This window comes from Petromyzon marinus, chromosome 44 (genome assembly GCF_048934315.1).
Source record: "Petromyzon marinus isolate PM22_M1 ecotype Great Lakes invasive population chromosome 44, UKy_Petmar_22M1.pri1.0, whole genome shotgun sequence".
NCBI classification, from domain to species: domain Eukaryota; kingdom Metazoa; phylum Chordata; class Hyperoartia; order Petromyzontiformes; family Petromyzontidae; genus Petromyzon; species Petromyzon marinus.
The window spans coordinates 5920376-5937369 of NC_133710.1; the positions used below are offsets into that span (position 1 = coordinate 5920376).

At 54.8% G+C, this 16994-nt stretch overlaps 1 protein-coding gene across 1 annotated transcript in view; it reads left to right on the forward strand.

The window, feature by feature from the left end:
* LOC116951984 (zinc finger SWIM domain-containing protein 5-like) overlaps positions 1–16994 on the forward strand; it is a 100131-nt gene that overhangs the window by 62015 nt on the left and 21122 nt on the right.

Here is a 16994-nt window from a genome sequence, read left to right on the forward strand (position 1 = left end):
TCGCCGCCTTGGCATGCGTGCGAGCGAGCGGCGAGGAGAGGCTCATGAAATGTGGCCTGGCACATGCTTGGCATGCCATCAGCTGGACAGGAGGGGACTACGACGCGAGGGATGTGTTTTGCGCCACAACGCGGACGGACGCGCATTCACTGCCCTGTGCTTGAAACTCCTCGCTCGCTCGCTCGCTCGCGTTCCCCGGCTCGTTGGTCCGGTTGCTCGTGCGGAACAAAAACACACGGCCAAATGGAACAAACGAGCGAAGGAACTGATGGCGGATGAACGGAGGTGACTGGATGGTTCCGAACAAGGCCGTAATTATAATATATATTAGGGGGGGGGGACACACATCCCCCCCCCCCCCAATAGTCAAATATGCTCAAAATGTCCCCCCCAATATATTGCTATAAAATAGATTTCTGTTTATATGATTGTGGTTATGGTTGTACTTTATTAATCCCTAATCTCTGCCATTACATACAATGAAACAAGAAAAGGTAAAAAAGAAAGAACAGAGCAATGGGATACAATACACTATTAGACATTATTAGACATTGTAAAAAGTCCATCCTATGTGTTAGTGAATTTTTAAATATTTTAGGCAGGAAATGCGTTTTCAAATTTAGATTTTTTTTTGGGAGGGGGGGACCCCCAGAACCTCTGGAAGATTTGGTCCCCCCCAATGTTGACTCCATGGCTACGGCCTTGGTTCCGAATGTATATAAAGCATAACTCTGTTCTTACGACTCTACATATATTATAATAAAAACATATATTAGTCCATTTTCCGATTTGGCTTTTCACACCTGTGGTTTCAACCTTCTGGGTTCTCATCAGGCTTGTTTAAACAACCACTGCTCGTCGTGTAAGTCTTTGTGGGCTTTTTTATTTGAGAATTTTACCGTTTCCAACTTGCATTTGTACCTTTGTACGACGCATTGCTGGACGAAGGCCCTCCCCATGCTGTGTTCATCATGGGTGCTCGTTTGACCATACTTCACCACGCTGGCCGGTGTGGGTTTGTGAAAATTGTTTGCTGCGTGTGAGGCACAGTGGCGGTTCAGAGGTCGCTCGCCACTGGCTGGGGGATCGAACTCGGCTTGCCGGTGGGGTAGCGATCAGCGCAGTTCCCTAATCACTGCACCACCGCTCCATTCTCCTTTTTGGTGCTTTTCCTGGATTAAAGGGAACAACTGCAGTAGTGCGGTGGCGGGATGTTAACTACCTCGCCTGGTATACAGGAGATCGTTGGTTTGATCCCGACCCTGACGCCTGCTGAATATTTGGAGTTTGCGTGTCTCTCTCTCGTCATCATCATCACCACGGTGGCTGAGATGTTAACTACCTCACCTGGTATACAGGAGATCGTTGGTTTGATCCCGACCCTGACGCCTGCTGAATATTTGGAGTTTGCGTGTCTCTCTCTCGTCATCATCATCACCACGGTGGCTATGAGATGTTAACTACCTCGCCTGGTATACAGGATATCGTTGGTTTGATCCCGACCCTGACGCCTGCTGAATATTTGGAGTTTGCGTGTCTCTCTCTCTCTCTCTCCCCGTGGTCACGTGGATTTTTCTCCGGGTCCTCCGCTTTTTTCCCCTCCACATTTAGAATCAACATCACGCGTTCAGAGTATTTGGCTGCTATACATTTCAGCACGATAAACCACTTCGTTGAGCTATGATTTGTGGCCAGCTCAGTGAGTCTTCCCTAGTAAAATAAAACAAAATATACATACAGTTTAGTTTAGTATGATAGTGAGCACACTGGACTTGCGACTTCTGGATTGCAAGTTGGATTCCAGTTCCTGGCCACGTCAGTTGAAACAATAGTTTAAGTTGCTTAGACCGCTACCTGTCCACCCAGCAGTATAGGTGGATAAACACCACAGTTCACCGCCTGTGGTGGGGTATAAAATGTGGGTACTCCACCACTTTTCTCAGCAGCGGTGGCAAGCACGTACACAGCTGCACCTTCACACACTGTTAAACTTTTACGGGACGTTTATTTTCACGACGCAGCATGCCACAAATGTTTGTTTTTATCCCCCTCGCCGAAGATAAAGGTCCCCTGTGGGAACCTTTGTCAACTTTTGGGGCAAGTGCTGTTCGCGAGTAGCACCTATGAAGGCCGATACGACACACGGGGGAGTGGGTTGTCATCACCACAACCCCACCCCCGCTGCCTCTGTCACCCCCCGTGGCGATGTTTACACACCGCACCAGGTACTCATTTGAGGCCGAGTCGACCTAGGGGAGGCCCAGGACCCGTTCAGAGATTCGTCATTGGCGTCGGCCCGGAGCGGGAATCGAACTCGGGCTCGCCGGGTTTCGTAGTGCTGCGTAGCGCTAACTGCTTCACTTTCCGCTCCCCCCACATTCCCCTCGCAGCATGTGTACAAGACAAAGATCCCCCGTGTAGCTTTAACAGGATGTTGGGGCAAGTGCTGTCAACGAGCACCTACGAAGGCCGGTAAGGCACACGAGGTGGTGGGTGGCCAATACCAACCCCTGCCCGCCTTTGTCTCCCCAGTGGCGATGTTTTTTTATACACCGCACCAGGTACTCATTTGAGGCTGAATCGACCTAGGGGAGGCCCAGGACCGGTTCAGATAATCATCACTGCTGGTGTTGGTGGCCGTGAGCGGGAATCGCTACAGCTAACCACTACACTACACACACACACACATACACACACGCGCGTATCTTTACCCGTTTGAACTTCAACCTGTTAATTAGATCCGCTACAAAGCTATTGACTGTCGTGTCATGTTGGAGCCATTGTCGCGAGGTCAAAGGGCAAGGGTCGCTTTGAGGCGGGGGGGGGGCAGCTCGACGGCCTGTGTCACGTGACTGCCGAGTAGCCATGACAACGACTCCCCCCCTCCCCTCTTCAACACGACCGCCATTAATCCCCCCCCCCCCCTTTGGCAATGGGTTCTTTGTCGAGGTTCGAGGGGGCGACTTTTCATCTTTCAAAAAAACCCGAAACCGCCCAACCTCTAATTGTGTCGTTGTCATGAGCTCGTTTTATCCCCCCCCCCCCCCCCCCAGCTTCCACTGCTCTCTCGCTCTCTTTTGCGGCATGCCTCGACACGGCTCTTAAAATTCGCGTTCCAACAAAGCGATTTTCTCTCCCCGCCCCGCCGCCGCCACCTCCCGCCACCTCTTCTTCTGCTGTTTGTTTTTTTTCCGTCGTCGAAATCTCGGTTACTGCGGTGACAACATAACCAACAAAAGAACACGGGAGCTTTCCATGTATATGCGTAAAAAAAATATATATCTACGTGTTTTTTTTTTCATGGCCCCCATCACAAGCGGAAATTCCACATTCCTGTGGCAGCACTAAATCCCTCTGTATAAAAATGGCTTTCCGGTCGTGTGGAAGTGGGGGGGGGAAGCGTAGCAGCGAGTGGTTAGCGCGCTGTGCCGATGGGCCCAGTGACCCTGTATTTTGATTCGGCGCTAACATCAACTGTTCCTGGAAGCGACCGTCGTGATGATGATGATGATGATCGTGATCGTGGTGGCAATGATCTTTGGTGACGATGGGCGGTGATCCACAGTGGGGTGGTGTTAATTGGTGAACGATGAAGGCAGTGTTAATGTTTGCAGCGACGGTAATAGCTGTGGGTGATAATGATAAAAAAATATTCACGGCGGTCATGATGATGATAGTTGTCAAGGATGTGCTGATGACAGGTGGAGCGATAGTGTTGTGGTTATAGCGCACTGCGCTACAAACCTAGCATCCCGAGTTCGATTCCCGCTCCCGGCCAACACCCAGTGAAGATTATTTGAACCGGTTCTGGGCCTCCCCTAGGTCGCCACAGCCTCAATTGAATACCTCATGCGATGTGTAAACATCGCCAACTAGGGAGACAAAGGCGGCCGGGTGTGGTGCTGGCCATCACCCCCCTCGTGTGCCGTGCCGGCCTTCATAGGTGCACGCGAACAGCACTTGCCCCAACAGCCTGTTAAGGCCTCACCGGTGGGGGATTTGTGGTAATGAAGATGATAGTGGTAGCAATGAAGATGCAATTGCGATGACAGTGAGACAAAGGCGGCTGGGCGTGGTGCTGGCTACCCACCCCCTCGTGTGCCGTAACGACCTTAATTGGTGCTCGCTAACAGCACTTCAGTCTATGCGGAGAGTGGTGGGTGGTGGGTCTTTGGTCATGCAAATTATGATTGTGGTTCCAGTGACGATGCAATGACGATGACAGTGGTGATGGGGGGGGGGGAGCGGGCTTAACGATGACGACGACGACGACGACGATTACGATAATTGACCCCAACTAGGAATTTAAACTCGCTGCGTGCCAGTCTCGCGCTTGGAGGCCCGGCGGCGTGGCCCGCCCTCCGTGATGAAACGGTAGCACGTTTCGGTTTGCGCCGTATCGCTCTGCCCGTGTAGACGTCGCGGGCCCCCGTGCCGGGCCGGGCGTGGCCTGTGGCCTCGGGTCACCAAGCCCGGCCGCCCGCCCGCCCGCCCGCCCGCCGGCTCGTGCGCCTCTCCCGGTGCTATTTAATACTCCGGCGGTCACCGCCAGCAGGGGGTGGGGAGTAGTTGCCCGAAATGCTCCGCGGCGGATTGTGTTTCTCCCTCTACGCTCTCACCAGTGAGGATTGTCTGTTGTTGACGCCCCGTGGCTCGGGTGCGTTTTTGGGGCCCGCTAGCGTACCCCTGTGTACGTGCTTGTGTGTGCCAGTCATCTCGGCCGGTCGATCCGTGGCACCCTGGGGTCTGTCCCTTGACCTCCTGGCCAGCGAACGTTCGCGCCTTCACGTGGCCTTAAAGTGCACTTAGCCTGGCACAAGCGCCGTGGTGACGTCACCGCCACTTAGTGGCGAATGGCCACCCGGATTCAATTCCTGCTCACGGCCAGCTCTCGTAACGATTATCTGAACCCTTCCTGGGCCTCCCCTTGGTCGACTCGGCCTCGAATGAGTACCTGGTACGGTGTGTAAACATTGCAACTGGGGAGACAAAGGCGGTCGGACGTGGTGCTGGCCACCCACCCTCTCTGGTGTGCCATGCTGGTCTTCAAAGGTGCTCGCAAACAGCACTTGCCTCAATAGTGTGTTAAGGCTACGCAGGGAATCTTTTTCTTTTTGTGCACGCAGTGGGTTAGCTTGCTGCGCTACAAACCCGGCACCCCGAGTTTGATTCCCGCTCACGACTATTAACAGTGACGATTTTCTGACGCGGCTCTGGGCCTCCCCGAGGTCAACTCAACCTCAAATGAGTACCTGGTGCGGCGTGTATAAATCAGCACTGTTATTATATTCATTACCAGTATGTTAATATATCACATGTTAATATCATCAACTATGCACATAAGTGGCCTGGCGTGGTGTTGGCCACCCCTCCCTTTGTGTGCCCTGCCGGCCTTTATAGTCGCTTGCTCACAGCACTTGCCCCAACAGTCTACTAAAGGCTATGTGAGGGGAGCTTTGTCTTTGTGCGCGAGCGTTCATGCTATTGTGACCCACGTGACAACGCAGCATGCCCTGCGTTGTCACGTGACAACATCATCATCACCACCATGTTCAATCCACTGCTGGATGAAGGGGTCTCCAAGCCGTTTGGTACATTTTAACGACCGCACAACGCTTACAATCCGGCCAGGACCCGTGCTCATGTGCCGATTTCATCGCTGCTCATCTTGGGCAGAGTGGCTCCCAGGACGCCTCCGCTCCCCTTTTACTGTCACTCCATCGTGAGTCTCGGCCGTCAATTTTATCTTCCCTCCTAGCCTCGGCATGTCGCGGCCCACCCTAGCCCCACTCGCCTCTAAGGGCCATGTGATGCCTCAGTTGCTTGAGCGCGCGTTCTCCGATTCACGTGCTGCTCTTCCCGTCTCGCCATAGCGAGATGTAAACTACCTCGCCTGGTATACAGTAGGTCGTGGGTTCGATCCCGACCCTGACGCCTGCTGCTGTATATTTGTAGTTTGCATGTCGCTCTCCCTGTGGTCGCGTGGATTTTTCTCCGGGTCTTCTCCGGTTTTTCCCTCCACATTTCGATTCAACATCACCCGTTTAGAGTATTTGGCTGGCTGTAAATTTCCAAGTGACGATACGCCACTTCGTTCAGCTATCATTTATGATAGCCAGGTCAATCCTGAAAAAGAGCTATTTAGCTCGGTGGGCCTTACCTGGTAAAATAAAAACCAGTTATTCATTGCAGGCAGGCGCGTCTTTTGTTCCGTCATTCCCCTGCCCGGAGCACGCTTCGAATAAACCGGGCGAACGGCAATCGATTGCACGCAACTTATGCAAATCGTATGCAAATGTTCCGCTAATGTTACTTTGGGCTAACGGAGCAAAACCAAATCCGCATCTGTTCCTCCCCCCCCCCCCGCCGCCGTCTCTCTGTGGTAAATTCACGCTCGTTAAGAACGACACGATTACTATTGTAATGGACCTCAGGTCTGCCCTACAGCACTTGTCCCCAACAGTCTACGAGGCTACACGGTGGGGGCCTGGAGCGACGGGGGTGGGTGTATTTGTGGCGAGTGGCGGCGCTGTTGTGGATCGTGGGCGGTGGCGGCGGCGGTGGGGACGCCTACATCCAGCAGTGGAATTATTACGGGTTTTTTTAAGTCTTTCATTTAAAATGTGTTACTTGCGTGCGGTGGAAATCCGCCGGGCCAGTTGTCCTCACCTCCTCACAAACGCGATAATGAATCCCGGAGGGGCGACGGGAGACGGAGGGAGAATTGGGGAGAGTTCACAGCCTTCCCGGAGAGCGACGGGGGAGCTCTCCGGGAAGGGGAAGAGAGCGGAAGAGGGAGGAGGAGAGAGTGTCTCTCCTCTCCCAGCCGCATTCGCTCCTCCCCAGCTCTCTTCTTCCCCTCCTCGCTCGTGGTCTTCCCCTCCTCGCTCGTGGTCTGTAAATAACAAGGGAACATTACTGTCTCGTGGTAGAGCAGATGAGACGGTGCCCACCCCTCTGCCATATCCGACCAGAGGTCATTTGGAAGGGATCTCGGCCGGACCTAGTTCTACGATATCCGCTTCCGTGCACCGTTCTCAAATGTCTCCTTTTTTTTTTGTGTTCCACTGTGCAATCTCTTTTGCTCATGACGAGACTGTGCCCAGCCAGCCGCAGCGTGGGTCAGGAGGCGTCACCACCACCACCACCATCGGTTTGTTTTTCCCACTGCAGAAACCGTGCCATTACCGACCGATCTCGCACTTAAACAAATGCGCCGTGAAGGCCCTCGGCTCTTGGCCCCCGCTCACCCCAGTGAGCCAGTTTGGTTCGGCACGTTGAGTAGCCAGTGGAAAATCACCCAGACTCTTCGGCAGTGGTTCTCAACTTTTATTTTGGCTACTGTGTACCGCCCTTGTTGAATTTTGTTTCAGCCGAGTTAACTCCCCCCCCCTACCCCTTGCCTGACCCAACAGTGCTGAGAAATGAATGTATGAAAAATGTACATCAATTGTCCATTTTGTGAGGTAATCCTAACTAGCTGTTATTAGCTTTAAGCGAATAAAAAAATCAACGGACGCTCTGCGTGCGTGACGTAATTTGTTCGCGATCGCTGGTTACTGTTGTAAACCCGCACTGTTTACGATCATTGAGTTGAGAAATGTCTTTTATACCGTTCTAGGTTACCGTATGCATTAAAATGTTATCTTAGTTATTTTATCTTGGCAGACTCGAACATGATTATTATTCTCACGTACGGTAAACTTTCACACATTTATAAATCACCTGAGGTACCCCCGTGGGACATTGCCACGTGCACCCCCAGGGGTCCGCGTACTCCCCCCCCCGGTTTAGCACCCACGGCTCTTCGGGATTCTGCGCTGGCTTGGCCCGGCAGATGCGCCAGTGGAAAAATGCGCAGTACCGAGAGTCGCGCTTCCGTTTCTAGAGATCCGAAGGGATACTCTTTTGTTTTCCGTCGACGCCGATGGCGCAATCGGGGGAGAAAAATTTGGCGGAAAATATCGCCAGGAAAGGAGGAACGTACGGGAAGAGGAGGAATATGGGTTGTGCGAGTCATTAGGGTGATGGGATGTCTCGTTGGACAGGAGGTGGTGGGCAGAGGTTAGGGGTTAGAGGGGAGAAGAGACGAGGGCTAGGTTTGCCTTGATGAAAACAGGTCGGCTAGCTGCCCCGTTTAATCCGATGCCTCTTGAAGTGTCGTCACGCTCGCAGACAATTCTTGTTGCTGTAACGATCACTATGTGGTGGGGGGGCGCATTGGGGGGGGGGGGCCCATTGGGGGGGGGGGGGGTGGCCCATTGGCTGTTGTGCTGCGTCGCTGAGGAGAGCAGACTTGGTTGGGTCAAAGGTAAAAGTGACCACGATGCGACCTCCCAACTGGGCCTCGCCGCGCCTTGGCAGTACCCCACAATCTTCCCCGGTTAAAGCCGCCGCTCGTTCCGAGCGCGGCCGCCCTCGGAGGAAAACGCCGAAAACTTGCGCCGCGCGCCGGTGATGAATCCAAACAATTACGCAATAATTTAATTAGGCCTTTTTAAAAAGCCGCCGATTAAGCAGTTGACCACTTGGGCTTTTGTGCCGCCGTTTAGCGAGCGTGATGGAACGATCGCAGATGTTTCTTGCGAGGACCGGTTGTGAGCGAGCGCGCGGGACCGTTTAACCGCCTTAATGAATCACCTGAGTGCCGCTCGCCACCGCCCCCCCCCCCCTCCCGGTTCCGTGCGTTTTACCGATCGCCTGCCACCGCTCACGTCTCCGTCCGTCTCTTGGTTTGCGGCGGCGGCTTTGGCGGCGGCTTTGGCGGTGACGTCTTGCCGTGGCGTGAAAATCTCGTTGCCTCCCTCATTTAATACGTCCGATTGAGGCGCCCCCCCCCCCCCCCACCGCCGTCGCGAAGGCCTGGGTCTGGAAACGCGGGTGGTGTTGTACGTATGTGTGTGTGTGTGTTGAACTTCTTTCGCCCCATACGCGGCCGGCCATGCTTATCGGAGGTGTGTGCTAAAGGAGGCGATGCTTTTGGGGGGGGGGGGGGGGGGGATCTGTGGTCATTCACCAGCCCCATGAGTCAATGAATTGTCACAATTTGCGAGGCAAGATTCAACTGGCTTTGTGATCGTTTCCATGTATTACTATTTTCGTATTTTTATCAGATGAGGCCCGCTGAGCTTATTAGCTTCTTTTTCAGAAGCGACCTGGCCACAAATGATAGCTCAACAGAGTGGCTTCTTACGTAGGAAATTTATAGCAGCCAAATACTCTGAAACGCATGTGGATTCTGAACGTGGAGGGAAAAACCAGAGGACCCGGAGAAAAATCGACGCTACCACGGGGAGAGAGAGAGACACGCAAACTCCAAATATACAACAGGCGTCAGGGTCGGGATCGAACCCACGACCTCCTGCATACCAGGCGAGGGCGTTAACATCTCTCCACGGCGGCGCCTATCCACGTTTTGCACCACTGCCCTCGCCAACTCCTCGGCAGGGTGTTCGCCCAACAGAGCGATGCCCAGGCTCAAAACCCCGCTTAGCTGCGAGGACGTGAGGGGAACCGGGGGGGGGGGGGGGCACGGGGCACTGTCCCAGGTGGTTTGGTCAAAGGCTTCGATGCGCGTTGTGCGCGATGGGGGCCCACGTCACCACTGCAGCCACCAGAGGGGCAACCACGCACGATCCATTCGTGAACAGAGTCGTGACAAATCATCGCATCACGTGGATGGTTGCGGTGGGGGGTGGGGCGGGGCTAGGTCTGGGAGGGGATGGCGAGGGTGGAATTCTTCAGCTCTGATTGAATACGTTATTGATTTTGGAATCGAGTCGTGCCAGGGTTCGGTATTCAATACCGGCGGATTACTCCATCTCCGCTGCCAAAGTGTCCCGCTTGGCGAGCACGGAGTGGGGGAGGAGCAGCAGCGGCCACGACTTCACATGTCACGTGACCTGCACATTGCACACGCAATGCTGCCAGCCTTGTCTAGACCACCACCTCAAGAGAACAAACGAAGTTTAGCAGATCTTTACTTTAGTCGGTTCTGTAATTATTTCTTTTGTCCACTCAGATTATTTTCGTTTTGCTCGCCGGAGGAATTGTTTACTAATGGGCTGGGAATCAATCCGCAGTCATCCAGCAGTGGATTTACAAAGGGGGCTGTTCGTGCACTTGTGCAGATGGCTCAATTGCTCGCTCGCCGTTTTAGTAGTGGGGCGATTTTCGGGCCCAACGTGCACTCCCGCTGGAGTGCAATGTATGTCCATCCATAGTAATCCTATATCGGACGGATGTGGCGTGCCAAGATAATTCTCGGAACTCTGTTCCAGACTTTCGGCTGAAATGAAGCGCGGTCTGTGCACGTAATAATATTGCGTATCATTTACACTCGGTGGTGATTGTGGCAACGATGATGACAACGACTGCACAGGTTTCCCTCGCCCTACGGGGGTTGGGTTTATGCGATTTTCGCGCTGTGTACGCCGCTCACCTATTTTCTACCCAACATTCGCTGTACTGCACGCTGTGAATTCGCTCTACGTGCAGGGCGATGTGGTCGGACGTGGGACAACATTGTCTATGTTCTGTGCGCGCTACTCCGGCATGCAGCTGTCTCGCGCATTGCATTGTGGGCTGGCTGCGCTCCATGCCGCGCCGCTTTGATTCGTGCGCCGATTTTTTTTCTTTTCGGAACGCATCTACCGCAAAGAACGCGGGAAACCCGGATATTTGAGCACGATGACGACAAAGATGAAACTGACGGAGCGCAATCGTAATGGTTACGACGACGCTGACGGCGCTGACGACGATAATCGCGGGAGCAAAGTTGAAGGCGCAGCCCTGCAGTTGCCCGCTCGCGCCGCTGCTGTCCGAAAGGCCTGCACCAGAGGGGGCTCTGGAGTCCAGCGAGAGGCCACCTCGAGCAGCCGTTTGGCCCTCCTCTTCCACGCCGTTCCAGCGCGTCTTGGAAAAAGGGGTGGGAGTGCCCACACTTAACCGTGCCGCAGTCGACCCAGCCGATCACAGGCTTAGCCGTGGTGAACCCATTTACACTGCTGGCTGGGTGGACGGAGACTCGGGGTGGGGGAGGTTGGGATTGAAGAACCTCGCTCCCCCCCCAATCCCCCCCACGTTGTTTGAACTAATGTGCTGGGGAGATGGAATTGGCCCGGCGACGTCCCGATCGCAAGTCTGGCGGTGCTGCTAAACCGTTACACAACGCGTCACGGTGACGGCGATGACAATGAGCAAGACCAAGTGGCAATGATTATAACGATCGCGGTGGCGACGTTGATGACGATGACGTTACCAATGATGATGATGATGATGACGACGATGGTGATGACCTCATCCCCCATCGCTCCTCCACTGTCTCTCATTGCTCGGCGCGTTTCGTCTTCAGTTTCAGCTCGGCGCGCGTCAGCAAATGAGGCCCGGGGCTTAATTAGCGCAAATTAGGGCCCTCCTCCGCCTCCTTGCCGGGGGAGGGGGGGCTTCTGGGAAATCAATACGCCCGGCGAAATGCCCCTCTTAGGGGCCCCCCGATCACTCAGCCTGCCTCCGGCTGTAACCTTCCACCGAAACCCAGGCTCTAACCTGCACTACATAGCTAATTTCATTAGGTCCAGCGCTTGTGCATTCGCCACTTTATTACAATAACAACAACGATGATGATCGTAATACATTGTAGTGGACAGCCCTCTTGGCAATCCGCTGCTAGACGAGGGTTTCTCCCCACGCCGTGAGGGTCGCGGGGGTCGTACGACCATACTTCACCACCCTGGTCAGTGGGGGATTAGCGAGTGAAGGAGGGGAAGCGTACAATCGCACTACGGCAGTGGGTTTCGCCGCAACTGCCCCCTGTTGTACTGCAATAAGTGTAGCCACGCAGGAGCCTGTGACAGCTGTTACGCCTGGTGTGCCACCGGTCCCAGCACTGCGCAGGCTGAAAGCTGCTTAGCTTACGGAATCAGACAAGACCAGGCGTGTTCCGGTGGTGGTGGCAGTGGTGGTGGTGGTTACATGTCAATGGTTGTGGTTTTTTTTGTGCCTTTCAGAGTCAAAAGTGTTGAGTTCCTTCTCAAATGAGCATTGATGTTCATTTCCTGTTCAAAGCTCTGAGCCGGTGGTAGAATTTCCACATTCCTATGGCGGGGGGCGAGAATATCCATTTGACAACCACCGTTCAACTGCCCTCAAAGTGGTATTCATTTTATCAATCACGGAGGGATGATGGGATGAGTCAATCCCCACCCCCACAGCCCCCGTTTGTTTTGTCGTGGGACTACCTGGCCAGGGGAGTTGTCTTTGGTGGTGGTGTGTTCGTGGTGGTGGTGTGTTGGTGGTGGTGTGTTGGTAGTGGTGGTGGCTGGGTCATGTATCCCGCATGCCCAGCCACCGCATGCCTAAATAGCTTTTGTTCGGCCGGTTAGAGGGGCCTGAACGGGGGTGGCACGGGCTAGAGAAGAGATGGAGTGATGTGGTACAGGAGGATGTGGAGCTGAGTGGACTTGCCGATGACTGGTACCAGCGGTGTCAAGATCGGCCTCTGTGGAGGAGGCTCGTGAAGGACGCTGCTACTGGGCAGTTGGAGGCAGTCGCCCTCCAACAACAACGGAGGGCGGAGGAGTGACCCTCACAGAACGAGCGGAGCGCCGGGTGGCGAAAGCACAGCAAGTTGGCACAGTAGGGGGCACAGGTGGTGCATCGGCCAGTCATCTCAGTCGACCCGTAGCACCTGGGTCTGCCCTGTGACCTCCCTGCCAGCGGGCGTTCGACATTTCACGTGGCCTCAACGTGCACAGCCTGGCACAAGCGCCGTGGTGACGTCACCCCCACTTAGGGGCGAATAACTGTTGTTGATGGTGGTGTGTTAGTGGTGGTTTGTTAGTGGTCGTGGTATTGTAGATGTGGTGGTGGTGTGGTAGTGTGGATGTGGTGGTGGTGTGTTAGTAGCGGTGGTGGTGTTGTGTTAGCGGTGGTGGTGTGTTAGCTGTGGTGATGTTACTGGTGCATTAGTAGTGGTGTTTTGTTACTGATGGTGGTGGTTTGTTAGCAGTGGTGTCGTCATGTTACTGGTGGTGGTGTGTTGGTAGTGGTGATCGCGGTGCGTTAATAGTGCTGGTTGCGTGTTATCGCTGGCGGCGGCGGTGGTGGTGTGTTAATGTTAGCGGCGATGACGCGGCGCATTCGCTCTCATTCTCGGCTACGATAATGCTGCCGCTGTCGACGATAATCCTGGCACCACTGATGGTGGCCGTGCGGCTTTGCGCTCTGCAGGAACCTCTCCGAAAGCCCCCGCGGCATCTGCGGCTGCGACGGCGTCTCGTCGCGCGGGAGAACCCGACAAACGTGGCACGGGGTTTGAGAGCTTGCCCCCCCCCCCACCGCCCCCCCCCCCCTCATCAGCACTGATGGCTATGTTCATTAGACGTGCTCTCGGGGGGCCGCATTCATTAGAGAAGTGCTCCCCCTGGGACCCCTTACAATATAGCATCGCCCCCCCCCCCCACAATACAGACGCTCTTCCCCCCCTCCCTGGTTAGAGAAGGAGGATGTCTCGCTCACGTGTTTGGGGGGGCGGGCTCGGAGGGGGGGGGTGTCGGGCAGGAGGGAGAGAGAGTGGTGGAGGGGGTGCGGCGGTGAGAGACGATTGGGGGGGTTGGGATGTAATGGGATTGGGTGGTGGGTGGGGATTGGGTGGTGGTGGGAGGGGGAGGGGGTGTTGGGGTGGGGGTGCGTGTAGCGTTTTAACGAACCGCCTTTGTTAGGAGAACCTCTTAAATACGCGGCCCAAATGTTGCGAGCGTAAAGTTTATGGGGTTTTTTTTGCCGATGCGATAATTAGGTAGGGGTAGGGGTGCGGGCATTGGGTGGTGTTGCGTGTTGGGGGGAGGAATTTGATTATCGCGATTGGCAGCCACCGCTCCTCCAAAACCTCTCTCTGCACCGCTCACCCACACCCCCCAGCCATTACCAAGGTTATTGTGCCGCACCTGCGCGTTTAAGGGCTGCTGCTGCTGTTGCCGCGGTGGTGGTGGTGGTGAATACACTCTACTTGCAATCCAGAGGTTGCCGGTCCGATCCCAGTGTGGGTATAGTCGTGTGGAGAATCCCCCGCGTCCTCCGAGACGTCCGGCCAGCCGCGGCTTGGCCGAGCTCCCTCGAGTGGAGGCCCCCTCCTTCCAGCAGTCTTGGTTTAAATCTATCGAATCCGTTGTATTAAAAATGTACGGAATGCGTGGCAATTGATAACACCGGTATAGAGTTGGAGTTAATCCACCGGCTGTACTTTCATCGTATTCTTTTAGGAGTTCGCAGTGGTGCGAATGTGTCGGGATCGATCCTCGCTCACGCGCGATCGTCATCGTCGAGTTTAATTGTTTGATCGCCACGGTGCCTGCGACCCGGAGGGACCGTTCACGACGCAATAGAAGAGCGGTGGAACGTAACGAGCTTCACGCACGACCCTACGATCGCACAACCCAAGCCGAGCGGCAGGCTCCCAGGGCCACCCAGGGCCACCCGAGCCACTCGAGCCACCCAGGCCAGCTGGGCCAGCCGGGCCAGCCAGATCTGCCAAGCCAACCTTGACCAACCGAGGCCATCCCAGGCCAGCCAGGGCAGCCAAGCCACCCCAGGCCACCCCAGGCCAGCCAGGCCACCAAAGGCCACCCATGTCACTCAGGGCCACCTTATCGACCGATAGCTTCTCCCAGACGGTATTGTGTGCCCCCTCCTCCCCCGGCACTCGCCGCCTCGCTCTGACAGAACAGACGAACCACGCGAGGATGCCTTTGTTTAAAGCGCAAGCACGCAGACGAGAAGGACAATAAATAAATAACAAAATGTGAAATCCGCCAGCGTACGCATTAAATGTAAGCCTCTTAGCTAATGCCTCTTAATTACTGGCACAAAGTGAACAACACGGACGGGCGATTTTGGAAATGTAAAATAATAGCTTTCTCAGGGTCACCGCCGACTGCGGTTCGGTGTCTCTTTGCCGACGCTGCCGCGCCACCATTGCCGCCGCCGGCACCGCCGGTACTACCACCCGGCGCTGGCTTTTTGTTTGGCGTGAATGCACTATCGGTGTCATGGAGCCGTCCTCTTTGTGTTCTGCTTTTAAGGCCGCGCGTGTTAAGTGGCCGATCTCCACGACGGTTAAAAATGTGACATTTGCTTGGTATGTATTTTTTATTTTATACCCGCGTCGCCATCGCGCGTGTTTTTGTGCGCGAGCGGCAATGTAGCGGTTAGCGCTACGCTGCGCTATGAATCCAGCGACCCGAGTTCGATTCCCGCTCACGGCCAACACCGGTGACGATTATCTGAACCGGTCGTGGGCCTCCCCTATGTCGACTCAACCTCAAATGAGTGCCTGGTGCGGTGTGTAAACATCGCTGCTGGGGAGACAAAGGCCGGCGGGGGTGGTGCTGGCCACCCACTCCCTCGTGAGCCTTGCCGGCCTTCATGGGTGCTGCTCGCTAACAGTGCTTGCCCCAACGATATGTTTAGGCTATACGGGGAATCTTTGTCTTTGCAGCGTGTGTGTTTCTTTTAAAGGTTTTTTTTTGGTTGACGTCGCGATTTAATGTCGCCGTCCGTTTATTTTACTTTCTGTATATATAAAAACAAATTCAACCGAGCGGTCATTCACTCGGGATCGGTGGTGTCAAGCCGCAAGACAAAAGAGACTTCCGGCCGGGAACTCTTCCCAACGAGCAGTGCACCATCCTGTGTCGCACAACAACAAACAACAAACGCCGGGTCAAGCGCGGTGGCTGCCAGTGGTGAGCGCGCTGTCAATAACCTGGAGGGACCTGAGTTGGATTCCCGGTCACGGCTAACGTCGCTTGCGCGTGGTCACGGAACCGTTTCCTGGGCAACCCCCCCTGCCACTGAACCCCCCACTTTAACCAACTCGCACCGACCAGCGTGGTGAAGTATGGTCAAACAGTCCCCGCACCTGTCGCGTGACGTCAGAGCTCAATTAACTTGGCCTCTTTGTTATCCACATTTGGAGGTCACACCGTATGCAGTGGATATGCTCCGATCATAGTGTTCGTCACCTGTCCATCAAACCAAACATTTCAATTCCCAGAGCTGGAATTTAGCCAAATGAAGCGAGAAAGCCAAATTTTGCTAACCAAGGTGAGGCCATCAACTCACTACGCCGTGGAAGTCTGCGAGCGTCTACATAAGTATTACGGGTTGCTGTGAAGTCTAATGGGTCTTCATGTGAGTTAATGGGACTGTGTGAGTCTACGGGTTTCTATGCATTGCTCCGGATGTAATTCTATGGGTCTCTACATTAAATCTCATCTCTCTCTCAGTTCTGCATGTAAATCGGTTGAATCGGCTGCGGTTGAAACCCGGAGTCAAACCCAGGCTGTCGTTGGTCCCGGGCTCAGCGTCTCTGACCCCCCTTAGCCACCTCTTGCTTTCCACATGCAAGTCCGGTCCTTTGGTCACTCCACTGCTGGATGAGGGCCTTCTAACGCTATGGGTCATGGGGGATTATTTTATCTGCACTTGGCTGGTCGGTGCGGGTTGGTGCAGGGTCACCAGGGAGCGGTGGCGCAGCGGTTAGCACGCTGTGCTGTGAACCCGGTGGCCCGGGTTTGATTCCCGCTCGCGGCCAACACTGCTCACGATTAACTGAACCGGTCCTGGGTCTCCATCTAGGTCGACTCAGTCTCAAATGAGCACCTGGTTGCGGCGTGTGAACATCGCCACTTGGGAGACAGAGGTGAGCGGGCGTGGTGCTGGCAACCCACCGCTTCGTGTGCTGTTCCGGCCTTCATAGGCGCTCGCTAACAGCACTTGCAAAATAAATCCATTAAGGCTATACGGGGCGGGGGGTACTGGTGGGTTGGTAAGTGAGTGTGCGTGTACATACGCATGTGTGTGCATGCAAGGTGCACACAGCCTGGCGTCTGCTCCCATGGTGACGGACTGCGGCTGTCCATGTCGCTGCTGTTGTTTTTGGCGTGTGGGAGGAAGCCAGAGTACCCGGAGACGCTCTTTGCGAACGGGATGTT